Source organism: Perna viridis, chromosome 6 (genome assembly GCF_037379345.1).
Source record: "Perna viridis isolate PV_CMFRI_1.1 ecotype Kerala chromosome 6, ASM3737934v1, whole genome shotgun sequence".
Lineage (NCBI taxonomy): Eukaryota > Metazoa > Mollusca > Bivalvia > Mytilida > Mytilidae > Perna > Perna viridis.
In genome coordinates, this window is record NC_142450.1 from 17107703 (window position 1) to 17123989 (window position 16287).

Here is a 16287-nt window from a genome sequence, read left to right on the forward strand (position 1 = left end):
ATCTACCTGTAAACCGCTAAAAAGTTAATATATAACATGTTTCTATGAGCAAATCAGTATGTCACATTAGGAAAGTAAGAAGACCCCCCCCCCCAAAAAAAAAAAACAAAACAAAAAACAAAAAAAAATATAAAAAAACAAAACAAACAAACAAAAGAAAAACAACAAAAAAACCCCAAATAACAAAACAAACGAAACCGCTATTAGTAAGATAAAAACATATCAGTTTACTCAATAGTAATAAGATTTTTTATATTAAGATTAATTAATTGTAAAAAAGTATTTCATAGGACCTGCAACAATGTTTACCCAATGTTTTGATTGTCAACTTGAAGACATATTTGTTTCAACATAACTTTGTTTCCTTATCACATAAATATAAAATCTGCAACGATAGCGAGTTGATGATTGAAATTTCTGACATCGAGAGCTTCAATTGTAGATAATGTTTCCTTTGATTGTTAGAAACGAAAACTGTGGCGTCATTCGGCATCTGTGTCATGGTGAAAATGTAAACTATCGTATGTCTATGATCTCAACAGTTGTTCAGGGAGAACAACATTAGAAACGTCACAACGTCGCTTTCGTCGTGATATGATATTTAATATTATAATTATTCTATAAAACTCAGGTGTTGTACGATGATATTGCAACTTTCATTGTTGAAATGAATTATACTATGCAATTGTTGGTTTTACAAACACATTTGTCTGTAACCTTCAATTTCACTTTATAATAATTATGCTTGGTCACTCTCTCTGGTGAATATATATTTTGAAGATTTCTACTTAAGAATCAGGGATTCCTACACAATGAATATTTTTTTCAGAGTCATCCTGCTTTGAGCTATTTTTTTTATCCTTTTAAAATGCACAAATCTTATTGTTGATTTGAACAGTATTTCATTAAAAAAGTTTCAATTGCATAGTTGATAATTGTTTTTCTTTAAATCTTTCTTTGTCCTAAAAATATAGATCAAACCATCCTTATGCCAACTTCTTGAGCGTTACGTAGCAACATAACCCTGTTCAAGAAGACTAATTGTAAGAAGTGTAGCAGGGTTAAAAAGTCTGCATAAATACCTCAAGCCCTGCCATAATTATGCGTTGTGATATAAAAATTACATATGCAGTTCTGAAGGGACTTTGACACGTATGAAAGGAAAATTGATAATACATTATGAAATATCATCGCGTTTGTCGTATAGTTTGGTCAATAGTTTTTCTTTACCATCGAATGAAGGACAAGGCACGAATCTGGCTTCATAGTACGTGTCCAGTATTCTTAATCTCAAATTCCTTGAGGTAGATGCGATGTATAAAATCCCCGCACTCAGGATTGTTTAACAATAATAGGTCATCTGTATGGAGGTAATTTAAACCAAGAGTTAAACGATGTTCCTTCCTTTGGATCAGATTAATAATAAGGTCAGCTTCATGAGAGTGAAGGAATATGTCAGTGAATAGAAGAGCACAATTTGTTCCCATTGGAATGCCCACCGTTTTATTGAGGAATGTACTGGACACATATGTTGTCGATAAAACATTTCATTATTTTGAAAACATCTTCTCCGGTATATTTGTAAGATGATTTGGAGTCGTTTGTCACAAAATATGAGAATTATCTACCAAGTACTACATTTTTGGTAGTACAATACAGTTAGGCCATTTCTAAAAAAATGGTCTCATTTTGTTGAAATAAAGCTGTTTTGAGGCAGTCCGCACAGACATTTCTAGTGTTTTGTCATAAAAAAGTGCATATTTTTGAAATCGTTGGTGTGTAAAGGTTCAAGTCATGTATAAGCAATTTAGTGATTATTGCTATAAAATCCAGTAGCCATGGTAACATACTGAAAAAAAAATATTACCGAGTTTTAGTAAAAATCAGGGATGTCTTTCCAAAACTAACAACCAAATACTATGTTTTATAAAATATAAGGCACTTAGACATTACCACTGGATTAAAGCATGCATGGAGAAGGTGGAAAAAAAGGAAAAATAATATTCGATTCACTTTCTCACAATTTAGTTCCAAAACAAGTTCGGGCGAAATAAGGTATTTTAAAAATCAACCATCTGATGCTGAGGAGAGAACCTAATACGGCAGGGGACTGAAACGTTCCGGATACCACTCTTCATTTAAATTACACCTGTTTACCATAACGTATATTACATCTGTCTATAAAGAGTTGAAAAAATCATAGGTTTTAATGCCATTGTATTCTTATAGTAATCTTGAATTGAGGGTTTCCAGAAAATCTTTCGTATTTTTCAGGATCCACATTGAAGTAATACCACTTTTCGAGTACCAAGTGTCGTAGTAGGACTGGAGATCCTCTTTGACAGCTATGAGTATAGAAGTTAAAAGTTCTAGAATGTGTTTTGGTGGTATGTTTTGCAGATCTAGCTATGTAGCGCTGTTTGTATGGATTTTTAGGAATCCAGTCAATAGACAGCAGATCACAATCATCGCTTGGTAGAGAGACGGAAATAAGATAGCACAGATTTATGATTTTCCACTTTTTCTTCTTTGGTGAGGGTGGTTACTGTATAAGTCTTATTACCACTTTTATCTTTGTTGTCTACCTCTTATAATAAAGATTGGATGTAATATGTTTTGCAGACAAAAACAATAGTATGTTGAGCTTTGTCTGCTGGTACGTCAACTTATTTGTCATGTTTAGTAGACAATGTTTTTGCTACATCAGTCATTTGAAAATTGTTCTGCAATAGCCTTTTATATTTGAAAATTTTGGTAGTTATAGGTGCTTGCCGTTTTTGTGATGAGGATGTTTGCCAAATTAATTGCATCTATACCTTTGTTGACAAACTGTAGTGGATGAAATATTTTTGGCCATGTTGACCTTTACCACAAACTAATTCATCCGAATTCATGGCCATAAGTCTGTACAATTTTTAGGTAGGTTCAGAAACAGGAGTGTCAAGCTTTATTTTGTGAAGGGAGTTTAGTAAAGCAAGTGAAATAGAATATATGCTAGTTCGAATGTGATTAAGTCCAAGAGGTTTTTGTATGAAAGGGAGAAGACTATCTATAGAGACATCATGCATCTTAGGTGAGGTGTAGTGGCGAAGGCCATGACCTTATCCGTCTTGGATTTTTTTTGCAAAATAAATTCATCACATTTTTTGTTATTGCTATATAGACTTGAAATGTTTTCTATTCTTTTGATGTTATCATTGCACCCGTAAGGTATCGCAGTACCTAATCTGGATATCCAGTATTCCCCTCTTTTCCTTCGATGGCTTTTACGTAGGACAGGACTGTTCATTGAAAAATTCTCTTTTTCAAGAAAACGAATTTAATAGAGAGGATTGAATGATCCTTTTTATTAAAATGTTAAAAAACTGCCGGGAATTAGGTGGTATTATTTCCCGAACGATGACCCCTAATCGTTTGTTTAATCGTTCTTGAGTTTTGCCGACATATATTAGACCGCATAATTTGAAAAATAACTTTTTTGAGATGCAAATCAAGTGCCAGCTTCAAGGATCATTTTGCTGTTCTTGAGGACGTTAAGGCATTAATTCGGGTTTTGGACATTAGCTGAAAGAATGAATCGCATATCGATGTTTCAGATGGAGTGTATACCGGTCGATTTGAATGGTCCCTTATATGCTTATATGTGATATGGTCCAGGCTACAGCCACAATGTCATATCAAAAATGTATGGAACCCTGATGAAGTGCTGTGGCCAAGAAATATACATCCAGTGACCCCAGCCATCAAATTATACTACCAACATTTGCCACAAAGCAGGAAATTATTTCTGATCAATCTGATGATGAATTCTCCCCACCCCCACCCCCCAAAAAAATGTAAAAATTTTACGATACTTGATTTTTTAGTTTTATGATTCTGAATTAGTCATGGCAAAGCATTCTCTGGCGATCAGGTAAAATTAGAATTATCTAAAGACTTTTTGAACCCTGTTCCGATGAAAATGATCCATTGCAATATTGGAGGGAAAATGCAGGAGAATACTTTACTTAACCTAGTTCCCTGGTCAATATCATAAGAGACCCAAGGATCGCTAAAATATAGACTCAGGTGACCAGCGACGGATATGCACAATATATGAGTAAATTGCCGCTTATGAAATTAAATAAAAAACAAAGATGAGATTATCAAAATTAACTTTATAATTGTGCATATATATCGCAAGATAATATAAGTTACTTGAAAAATATTTAAACGTATTTTTCTTCAAATTTGAATATTAGAACGTACAGAAGAAAATAGAATAAGTCGTATTCGCTCAGCCAATCAGCCCCGTGCAGGTCCGGGTGTCAAGAGAATAGGCCTGCAGCAGCGCTAAGGTTGTCGTAAAAGGCGACTAAATAGTGCCCAGAACCTTAGGCGGGGGCTAGGGCGCTCTGCCCACAGAGCAACTGGGTTGTGTGCCCCAGGTGGTGGAATGGGGTACCCCTGGTGTGTTACATGCTGGGGTTGTCAGGCTGTAATACGGAAAACCTGAGCGCAAACCATAGTGGTGCACTGTGTTGGGAAAGATGCTACGTTCCTCGCACGTTAAAGAATCCTACTGTGGTATTCTCCCGGAGTAGGAACCATAGGGCTCCGCCACAGGAGGCTAAATTGCCCGACCTTACCGACCTCTCCCTATTTCCAGTGGCAATCAAAATTTGTCGACCCCATTTTCCTTGTGTCCCATCCCATTTTTCATTTCATCATCACTTCATGTTCATTTTATCATCCACTTCATGTTCATCGTCTGAATATAGCTGAAATATTGCTGCTCGGGCGTTAAACCCCGACAATCAATCAGTCAATCAATACTTAGTTAAATTAGCTTAATATTACTTTATATTAATATAATAACCAGCACTAAAAGAAACAATGTTTAGTCGCCCCTATACATATCGGCTTAATGACCAATCATTTAAAATGCTGATGAAGATTAAGTGATGTATTAATTAAAATTTAAGCTGTGATACATTGTTAATTTACGATCTACAGATCATCCTAGGTACTTTTTGGATTCTTTACATACATTTTTGGTTTTTTGAAGTACATTTGGTCTTATATTGGTCAAGTAATATCACAACTTGGTTTGGTTTTATACTGAAAAGTAGATAAAAAGGGAAAATGTGAAATATGTCGAAGCAACTAATTTAAATATGGTCAACTCAATGGTCTTTAAAAAGCATGTGTACCCAAGATTGTACCCAATGTAATGCATTGTAATCATTGCAAATGAAAATGTATTGTAATTATAATGCAATCGGTTACATGTCAAGACCAAAGTTACTGTAATGTATTTAATTGTATGACAAAGTAACCTACTCAATCCCTGATGTAAACAATATTCGTTCACTTTTGTAACAAAATACAAATATGACGTAAAAGGACACAATCTCAGCTTTATCTTAACTACCTTTGAAATGTTTTCTATTCTTTTGATGTTATCATGGCACCCATAAGATATCGCAGTACCTAGTCTGCGAATCCAGTATTCCCCTCTTTTCCTTCGATGGCTTTTATTGGTAAACCAAAAATCTGTGTTACCCTCTTTTGGTCTCTCTACCAGGGACGACAATAAATCACAATCATCGTCCTTGGTAGAGAGACAAAAAGAGGATAGCACAGATTTATGGTTTTCCACAATCTCTTTCTTGGGGTGTGTGGTAGCAGTATAGGTCTTATCACTGCTATTATTTTCTACGTATACCTCTGATAACAAACATTGGATGTAAAATGTTTTGCAGACAAAATAATGTTGTTTTGGGCTTTGTCTGCCGGTACGAAAACATATTTTACATGTATAGTAGACAATTTTTTTGCTACATCGGGGTTGTTGAGAGCTGATGTAGCCTTGGCACTCATTGACCTACTTAAAACTTTAATTCGTTTCAAACTTAAAGACCACTCTGACAGAGAATCAATGTCTTCTTGTTCTCGTTTTATCCATTTTCTTGCATAGTCCTCCTCGGCATCCATAAAAATTTTAAAGTTATAATTCCAATTTATGGAGCGTGGTTCACGGTACTTGGGACCTTTATAAAGGATATTACGCAGAGATACGATTTCGATTATGGTCAAATCTCCCGTAACGACGTGACCAGAAGGACCATATTTAATGGAGAGTTTTTGCAAGAACAGCCATGTGGTAAAGCTTTGAGGTCCTCAATCCTGAGGTTCTGCAATAGCCTTTTATACTTGAAAATTTTGGATACAATGGGTGAAGTATAGAAATATGAAATAATTGGTATGGATTTGTCTTTGAAATATGAGGGAATTTTGTTCGTAACGTTTTTGTGATGGAGGATGTATATACTTTATGTTTTACACTTGTTATATAACTGTTTCCATTATCAATTACATATAGTCAGGGTGTGAACTTAAAATTGTCGTGGTTGTGATGGCCTTATTCAGTGGTAAGCGTATCGTTATGGTATACGTAATATACTAGCTAGATGCCTATATATATATATCACCTGTAATAATTCGGCACCTAGACTAGTTAACTACACTAAAATAATCTTTGCAGTCAAACTTGTAGCAAAATAAAATATCCCCTTTATTAGATTATTTAGGCTGAGTATATCGAAGTGCATTGATAAAATATCAATATGGTAGTAATCACTCTCTATCAAATCTGATTAGAATCAACTGTTATGATACGCTACACTGCCTTACGCACCCTAACATCTAAAGCAACTCGAAAAAGGTCATGTCCGGGTGAACTTAGATGTCTGAATAGTCATATTTGGTTCGACTAATCAAAATCGATCTTTCAAAAGTGTTTTCGGAAAGTGTTACAAGATTGCTGACGATAAAAGTTAAAATCGCGATTGGGAAATTTCTGAAGCAGTTTGGTGTTGAAAAACTGAATGAAGAGCAAGGGCAGATACTGGATTTGTTATTTAATAGAGAAGATTGCATGGAAGTATTGATTACTGGTAATTGAAAGCCGCTTACCTATCAGATGTTGGTGCCTTTGAAGAGTTAACTTGGGATTGAAGACGAGTTTAATGTTATTGTTTGTTCACCACTGACTACTCTATACCTGATATACGAGCAGTACATAGAGGTAATTTTTCAAAATTTGATTCAAGTCGTCTATATTCATCATTATATTATAATTGGTCCGGCTCAAGAGTCGGGCGACCATATGACTCAGGCTTGGGCAGACAGTTAGTAGATAAAATAATATAATTTACAATTGCTCTGAACAAAAACAAAGTCACGAATCTAGAGAACAAAGGCAATGGTACCCACAGTCGACATTTTGCGAGTGAAGATGTGGGCGAAACATGTTTCGTGGGCATGATAACTCTTCCCCTTGTACATGTATGACGCTTGCTATGTGTAAATAAGAAGTTCTGACCAAATGATAATTTGTTAATCCAGTGATCACACATGGACACAAAATAAACAACCATCCCTTACATGTAATTTACATGTATACTCGATGTCACTTACAACACATTTTCGAATTGAAGCTCTACTTTTTAAACCGTCGGGACTTACCGCTAGAGTTATCTCCCTTTTATTTAATCTGAAGATAGTTCGCATATATGCATGACGTGTTAGTACCAACGAGTCGCTTATTAGCTTAGGTCTCACTAACCACTTCTAACGTTTCCATTACTTTACATGTTAAAAAAGTAATTTTCAAAGTCTCACTGTGAATTCCCAGGACAAATGACATCTTAAAGCTGCATACCGTTGCGAAGCTTGGAAAATAAGGCTTCCAAAATCATTATGCTAATGGTACGATGATAGTAGAAATTCTTCACAAAATTTACTTGAATAAATAATACTGAAAATCCACATTTTTACCTGTTCTGCTAACTGACAGCATGGAGGCAAATTACTCACACATGTAAACAATATTCATACACTGTTGTAGTTAATTACATATATGATTTTAAAGTACACATTCTCAGCTTTATTTTGACTACTTTTAATCATAATACACTGCATATGTCTAAGTTCAGTGTGTTTTTGGTACTACATAGGGGGGGGGGGGTGGCCATTTGACCCGGAAGTGGTTACTGAGACCTTAAAAACATTTTATGAGTTTTTATGTTTTTCTTTTTTTACATTTTATGAAAGCTTGTGGTATTGTGAGTCTAATAAGATCAAAACTATCAAAATCAGACATAGGATTACAAAGAAATGGTCATTTTTATGTCATGCCCCTCAGTGATATTTTCCCTAAATTACAATTTTAACTAACTTGTCACACCAAATTGATACCTATGATAATTCAAGAAGTTGTAATAGTAAATATCATTTATCATTATGAAAAAAGAACAGATTTCAACAATTTATATCATACCTATTTCATTACTGTGTGATTCCAAGTCTGTGCTGTGTGACTATTTGAGTACTTTGAATATCCCAAGCAGTGACGTTGTGTATTTCATGGATGACGCCAAGTTATGAGTCACTGTTACTGATTAAAATCTTTACCTGTTCTGCTAACTGACAGCATGGAGGCAAATTACTCACACATGTAAACAATATTCATACACTTTTGTAGTTAATTATATATATGATTTTAAAGTACACATTCTCAGCTTTATTTTGACTACTTTTAATCATAATACACACAAATAATGCACTTACAATGCATATGTCTAAGTTCAGTGTGTTTTTGGTACTACATAGGGGGGGGGTGGCCATTTGACCCGGAAGTGGTTAGTGAGACCTTAAAAACATTTTATGAGTTTTTATGTTTTTCTTTTTTTACATTTTATGAAAGCTTGTGGTATTGTGAGTCTAATAAGATCAAAACTACCAAAATCAGACATAGGATTACCAAGAAATGGTCATTTTTATATCATGCCCCTCAGTGATATTTTCCCTAAATTACAATTTTAACTAACTTGTCACACCAAATTGATACCTATGATAATTCAAGAAGTTGTAATAGTAAATATCATTTATCATTATGAAAAAAGAACAGATTTCAACAATTTATATCATACCTATTTCATTACTGTGTGATTCAAAGTCTGTGCTGTGTGACTATTTGAGTACTTTGAATATCCCAAGCAGTGATGTTGTGTATTTCTTGGATGACGCCAAGTTATGTGTCACTGTTACTGATTAAAATCTTGTTGCTATGTTGTTTTTTTAAAATACCTTGCACAATGCACCTCTTAAAATATAGCCAGATTACCAATATCACTATACTGATTTTATGGGAAAATGGAAATAATGACCAGGAAAGGCAATTTTCCTCAAATTATGCATTTCTCTGAAATATGCCATAATTTAATTTATGGTCTCACTAACCACTTCTAACGTTTCCATTACTTTACATGTTAAAAAAGTAATTTTCAAAGTCTCACTGTGAATTCCCAGGACAAATGATATCTTAAAGTTGCATACCGTTGCGAAGCTTGGAAAATAAGGCTTCCAAAATCATTATGCTAATGGTACGATGATAGTAGAAATTCTTCACAAAATTTACTTGAATAAATAATACTGAAAATCCACATTTTTACCTGTTCTGCTAACTGACAGCATGGAGGCAAATTACTCACACATGTAAACAATATTCATACACTTTTGTAGTTAATTATATATATGATTTTAAAGTACACATTCTCAGCTTTATTTTGACTACTTTTAATCATAATACACACAAATAATGCACTTACAATGCATATGTCTAAGTTCAGTGTGTTTTTGGTACTACAAGGGGGGGGGTGGCCATTTGACCCGGAAGTGGTTAGTGAGACCTTAAATCATGCGTAACAAATCCTTACGGGAAATTCCCATACTAATATCCACCATGTTGGTTTCTACGGGACGATTCGTTTACAAACGAAGTTCGTAAGTTCCCTTCGAACTCCGGTGACAATCGTCTGCTTGATCAACTTCTCGGTATTGTATGTTGTTCGCGTAAAATAAATCCGAGATATCCGAAATAACCCCGAAATGCATTCTGGGTTCTTCGGTTTTTGGACAAACCATTTAAACGTAAACAACATCTCCTAGCAACCTGATCACTGTAAACATGGCCGACTTTTTACAATGTCAATATTGGCACCGAGAATTAAAATCTTACCGGAATTTAACGATTCAATGTTTAGGGAGAAGCCGTTTGGCTAAACGAATGAGCAAGTCATTTAAGACAATTTAAACAACGGTAGGTGTCAATAAAGTCGTAGAAAATATTTTTATTCAAATTTTAACAGTATCTTATTTATGTGACGCCGAGTATAGTTAATGATGTGTAACCTAGTTTTGGTGTGCTAACCAATTTTTGCGTACCATCAAAATGAACAAAACAGTCAAACTGGTCAATTGAATAATTTTTTTTTATACATACTAAACTTTGACCTTTGATAGACCTCATTAAGGATCTATACAAGTTGACCCTGTTGAGGATGTCATCATTCCTCATAGGAATATATCCCTTGTGTTTCCTCAACAGAGTTCCTACTCCTTATTTAAACAGATATTATGATAATACTTCTTCAACATGTAGCAATCATCATGTACTATTAATAGATAACCCTGTTAAGGATTTCAATATCTACTTTATAATGTATATCCCTTTTAAATATTTTCTTTCGAATCCCCATATCTTGAAAAGCAGTATAGATAGAATCGATGTGAAGACAGTTATTTGTACGAGAAAACATGCAGTTACAAGTGTACCATATGTACATAACAGAGGTTATACTCCTCAAAAAATTTCGAGAACTATAATCGTAAACACAAGACCTTCACCAATAATCGTTAGTTTATGATACCTTTCATACCTTGGCACCCAAGACCAAATGTCAGAGCGTGCAGAAGAGGTTTATCATTGCAAAATATGTGCCTTGATATAGAAAAATTATTAGAGATAAAAGCATACACGCAGCATTTAAAACACACTCTTTGTTCTATATTTTAGCCCAACTTTATAACTGTCCGACCGTCTGTTCAAAATATGTGACATTCTAATTGTTGTCTAGAGTTGTGTTCGTGACCTTGACGTAATTGTATAACCTTGATATTGTAACATTTCCCAATGTCTTAATAATTCCATGGGAGTGGGTTCACTTTCCATGAGGGTTGAATTCCTGTGTCTTTATGACTTCCGGTATTTCAGTTTTGTATTGCAATATATTTCAATTCATCGAGCCATGAAAACTGTACAAATTGTTTGTCAAAGTGTTTAACACAATTTGCAAATAATCAAACAGTTTGAAGATTTGAGATATCGTGATTTGTTTTGGATCTATTCAACTTTTATTTTTAATTAGTGAAGGGTATATATTTCAAAATGCACCACAAATACATAGATATTATTCTACTTATTCAATTCATTTGACAAAATACCTTGGACCAATATATAAAAACACAATGAAATTACACTAGCTTGAAACTTTCATATTTAACAATAGTTTTGTATATTTTATAGAATATATAAAATGGTAACATGAGCATATCTCATGCGTATGGTAGCTTGCCGCTTTTTTTTTTATGGATTTACTTCTTGCTTTTTATGAGGAACTAGGCGGTTGTGTCTAGATTCACGTGTCCGCCTCAACTAAACGAGAGCGCGAGTTCTATTGTTCTCGTCGCGGTAGGTTTCTACCTGCATAGACACGATTAAACAAGACTAGAAACACGAAGTCATCAGAACATATAGAATATCACCATTTTGTTATTTAAAAATACCGAGACTTTGAATAAATTGTTTGTGCCCTTCCCTGTAACACAAAATATGTACTTTTGTATTATTTACATAATAAACCTTGACTTTGTCACGGTATCTGGTGAATTTTGACGTGTTAAAAACAATCAAAAAGATAAGATGACAAAATCTGTTTGTTTATTTCACCCCATATAGTTTTTACAACATCTTGAATGTACAAATATGGTTAAAACTTTCGTTATTGATACGTTTTGATGAAAATAGATACCATTGCATGGGAATGTTTCGAATATTTTGAATTTATTGTTTTGGTTAAAGAATTAAAAATTTTAAGACCCAGCTGGAATCGACAACAATATAATTCGATCATTAATGTCCTCAGTGTATTACAACATATCTCTTACCGTACATTCTTATTTTCCAGATCATCTAAGTTCCTACAAAGTTATAAAGATAATAAACTTTCTACACTGTCACATCAATATTGTAACGCGTCATCGATCTTATGACGTATGCGATACTAAATGTGTATTTAGTGGTTTTCAGGATCACACCTATGTCTGCTTTAAACGTTTCGAAAAAAAAGTTAATGATAAATGCAAAAATCGTTAAACTCGTAGTATTTGTTGCTTTTTGTTTCAAAAAATTATCTTACTCTGATTAAATTTACTTGTAATGGTTGGTACAAAGTAGCAATCCATATAGAATATAGACACTGCTTATGGTATAGTTGATTCATTCATGGAATAGACAAACCCACCGAACAAAGGATGCTTTTCTGGTCTACATATCATACATTTTTACATTGCGACAGTCCTTTTTGTATTAAGATATGTATTTTTGAGAAAACCATACATTTATTCACAAAAATCAATTTTAGCACAATTTGAATATTTTATATCTCTAAAGGGCAACATTCAAATGAAAAAAAAAACTGCTTTGTGCCAGTGACTGATTCTAAACTAGATAAAAACATAAATTAGGTGAGTTTTTCAGAAGCACGAATAACTTCCTGTCTGATTTGAATAAATACTGCTACTTATTTTAAAATAGATATCGTGAAATACTATAAATATTTTATTGCACAAGACTGTGTTACACATATCAAACTCAAAATAAATGTATATTTTCCAGATTAACAGTTAGAAATAATGTGCATTAGATCTGTATATTGTCTTTTTTTCAAAAGTTTGTTCTCATTTGCTTCTCCTGTGGTCAAACTTCCTACCACTTCTGACCATTGTCATAGCCCTGCGATGCTTGTAACAATCGGTCTGGCCGAGAGTGAGTACTAAAAGGACAAAAAGCACCATCTTGTATACGATCGAAATCTGCATCGTTGATGTTGATATCTAAATAAATGAAAATAAAACGTTATTGGCTATATTAGAATTCATTTTTGTGATATAAAATTGGTTTAAATATATTATAGTCACATATATTAAACAATGAAACAAACATAAATCATCCTATGTTCGATTACAATCTCATAAATCCTTCACTGCACTTAAAAGGGAGAGGAGACCATAGAACAAGAATGAAAAATAAATAAATGATATTAAGTTGAAGGTATTGAAAATTGACTATTTTTGGGGAAAACACATTTAACGTTTTACAGTAATTTAATTTAAAAAGTTCGCTTGTGTCGAAACACCTTCCGGAGTATGTTATGGACATGTTTTATTCCCAAATTGAAAAAAAAATCACTATTTGTATATAAAATAAAACCGCCAAAAATGAATATCAGTAGAAACATAAAATTAGGTTTCAGTTGAAATAGTCTTGTAGGCTACGGTTGATTTCAAAATGTCTATTAAAATAATAATAGCTTATAAATTGAAATTGAATTAACCAAATCTTAATGTTCTCAATATATATTTTAAAATTTATTGACCAAAAATGTTACCTTATTTTGGAATACCTTCCCGATTAATACAAATTCACGTGGTCGATACACTGAACTGACAAATATTAAGTTTGTAGGAAATTATTTTCCGACATTTATATATGAAGTTGTACTACCCACGTGATGTGAATAAATAAAGCGTAATGATTAGTTGAGATTATTCAGGATACATGAAGTAGATACTAATAATTTCTTTTAATATATATATCTCCAGCGCCCTAGACCACCCGGCCAGCTAGGCTATATGGTCTTTGTGCAGGCGGTGTTGCCATAGATGTCACAGCGGTACAAGTTAGAGTCCCGCGGAGGGAACGACCAAAACTTTGCATCGCAAATTTGACAGTTCTAACATCGTTGGGAATTTTTCAGACCTTTCTATAAGTTTACATATCTTCCCTGTATCAATTTGATCCGATGAAGCAGTGTAGCGAATAGAGTCGTCACATTTTGAGACGTTGTATATATATGAAAAAAAATCGGTCTTTATTTTGTAATGGGCACACTTTAACATAATATTTATGAATTGTTCAAAGCATACATATACCCAATTATTTGGGTAATAAAGGCGTTTAATAGCCGAAGCTTATAAGCTACTCTCTTTCACTCTATAACAAAGACATTTCATCGCCCTTTCTTTCTTGTGTACTAACGGTTTACTCAATGTATAAATCAATAATAACATGTGTAATATATAGCTACCTAACTTTATTGTTATCACTTGCATAATGTTATAATTTGAATGCCTTGTTATTTTCTGGAGTGTTTGAAAATAGTTTATGAGATTAGATACGAACTGTATCTCTCTTCCTGTAGTAAAATATTTAGCAGACAAATGCAATTTAGTAGAAATATGATGTTTGATGTGATATTTTTGCAACATTGATTTTGTTCAAATTGATTTTTGAAAATTAAAAATCATGTAGATAACAGTTATAACAACTCCGTTTTCGTTTAGATTTAGATCAAAAGAACCTTTGTCTATTGATTTATTTTTTCAAGAAAAGTCAAAATTATAAATAAATAGAATAGCAGAAAAACAGAACGTTACCAAAGAAATAAAGGTAAAAATGTCAGCAATACACTTATTTTCTTTTGTTTAGTTTTCTTACAACTTTCTGTAAAATACAGCTTTCTACAAACAGTCTGAATACGTGTATGACACATTTCGTTTCTATGTGTTAACATATTGTATGCATGTAAAAAGAAACGTGAAACTGAAAACCAACAACGTTCTTTAAGCTGATTATGTAATAATGACATGTCCATAGACTCTATGATTGATCAGTTTTCCAAATGATAGTTTCTGTTTTTTACGTTGTGTAATATAATCGTCTATTTTTAACTGCATGACTTGCACATGTAACCTGATAAAAAGAGATTATTAGGACAGTATTAAAAAATGTTAAGTATAATAGATGAACGATCATGTCGCGATAGTTAATAGGAACCAAATTAAGTGCTGAAATCTGTAAGAATCAGAATAATTGAAAAATAAAGAATTATGCGGAGCAAAAAACTAACTTGAGTATGATCGATTTACGAAACTACAGTTGATTCTTGTCAAAGTGTCAGAGGATGTAAAAAGCGAGTTAAAAGTTACGATAGAGTGATTAGGGTGAAAGCAAGCTATCTCTCTTTGATAATATTCATACCTCTGTTGTGCCAGCCAATTACCCATTTTATGTATTGCTTTTCGTTGTTGTTTGTTTAGATATAAGGTGTAGTGTTGTGTATCATATCTTCTTGAAGAAGTGATTAGGTACTGCTCATTCCATTTAAATATTCTCGATTGTATTAAGGCTCGAGGTTTACAAGGCATGGTTTACATTCGCCTGATAAAGGTGGATTGTATATTCAGAATGTTAACTGTTATGTTTCTACCCCGGACTTGACTTTTTATGAGCAACTCGGCGGGTGTTTCTAGAAAAGCAGAGGACGCTTACCCTACCGGTGCACCTGGTCTCCGCTCACACTGCAGCTTTACCGTAGCTTCAGCTGGGCTCGTTATTAATTGATTGTTTTGAAGAAATTGAAAAAAAAAAAGAAAATTATATCATTTCCAAAGTTACTACTCAAATAATGCTAAATAATAATTAGCATCTCTTGATTGAATATTTTTGGCAGCAATGCCCAAATATCATAATAAACAGAGGGCGGTAATTCCTAATACAGTAAATAGGAGTTTTGTAGTCTTTAATGCGTAATTCAATGATAATTCATCTTTCTTATAACAGCCCTCATTCACCAAATGAACAAGTCAGTCAGTCATAATTCTTTCACCAGATCTGGACAATCTTAAAAAAAAATTCTCGATATTTAAATGAACTTCGGAATAATTATCAAGATCATAATGATCATTGTCATAATATCAACGTGCGATTGTTCAACTGAGTACTTGGTCTTTCATTAAAATCATAATCGTCATGTATTTGTATTCACAAACAATGACCAGTTGAACTCTGACCAAACGATAAATGATTACATTGGAGACAATGAGATATTGACATCGTTTGTAGAAAAATGTTGAAATCGGATGATCGCTATTGACGATAAAAACAAAGACATGGAAGAAATTTAAGTTAATAAAATACTATTAGCTATTGATGAAGTGAGCGAGAATACTGTGTCGTTTTACACTAGTGATTACTTTGAAAAAATAGAAGAAGCAATGAAGAGTATTGATGAGAAGCAACATAAGATTGTCATAGGGCTAATGGAAAAAATGACAAAAGAG

At 33.3% G+C, this 16287-nt stretch overlaps 1 protein-coding gene and 1 long non-coding RNA gene across 4 annotated transcripts in view; one reads left to right on the plus strand and one right to left on the minus strand.

Moving 5' to 3' along the window:
* Positions 1–1834: 1834 nt before the first annotated feature.
* Positions 1835–14945, minus strand: LOC148613896 (uncharacterized). 2 transcript variants are annotated; one of them, XR_015923503.1, is made up of 3 exons: positions 13554–13657; positions 12052–12999; positions 1835–1849 (listed from the first exon to the last, which is right to left on the minus strand). It is a non-coding gene; the product is annotated as an uncharacterized LOC148613896 (long non-coding RNA). The 2 variants fall into 2 exon arrangements; XR_015923502.1 differs by lacking the exon at positions 1835–1849 and having other exon boundaries at positions 12712–12999; positions 13554–14945.
* LOC148613897 (uncharacterized) overlaps positions 6768–16287 on the plus strand; it is a 60154-nt gene continuing 50634 nt past the window's right edge. For both annotated transcript variants that reach the window (XM_088587554.1, XM_088587555.1), the window contains exon 1: positions 6768–7069. The gene's annotated coding sequence lies outside the window, so the exon portion shown is untranslated. The remainder of the gene's footprint in view (positions 7070–16287) is intronic.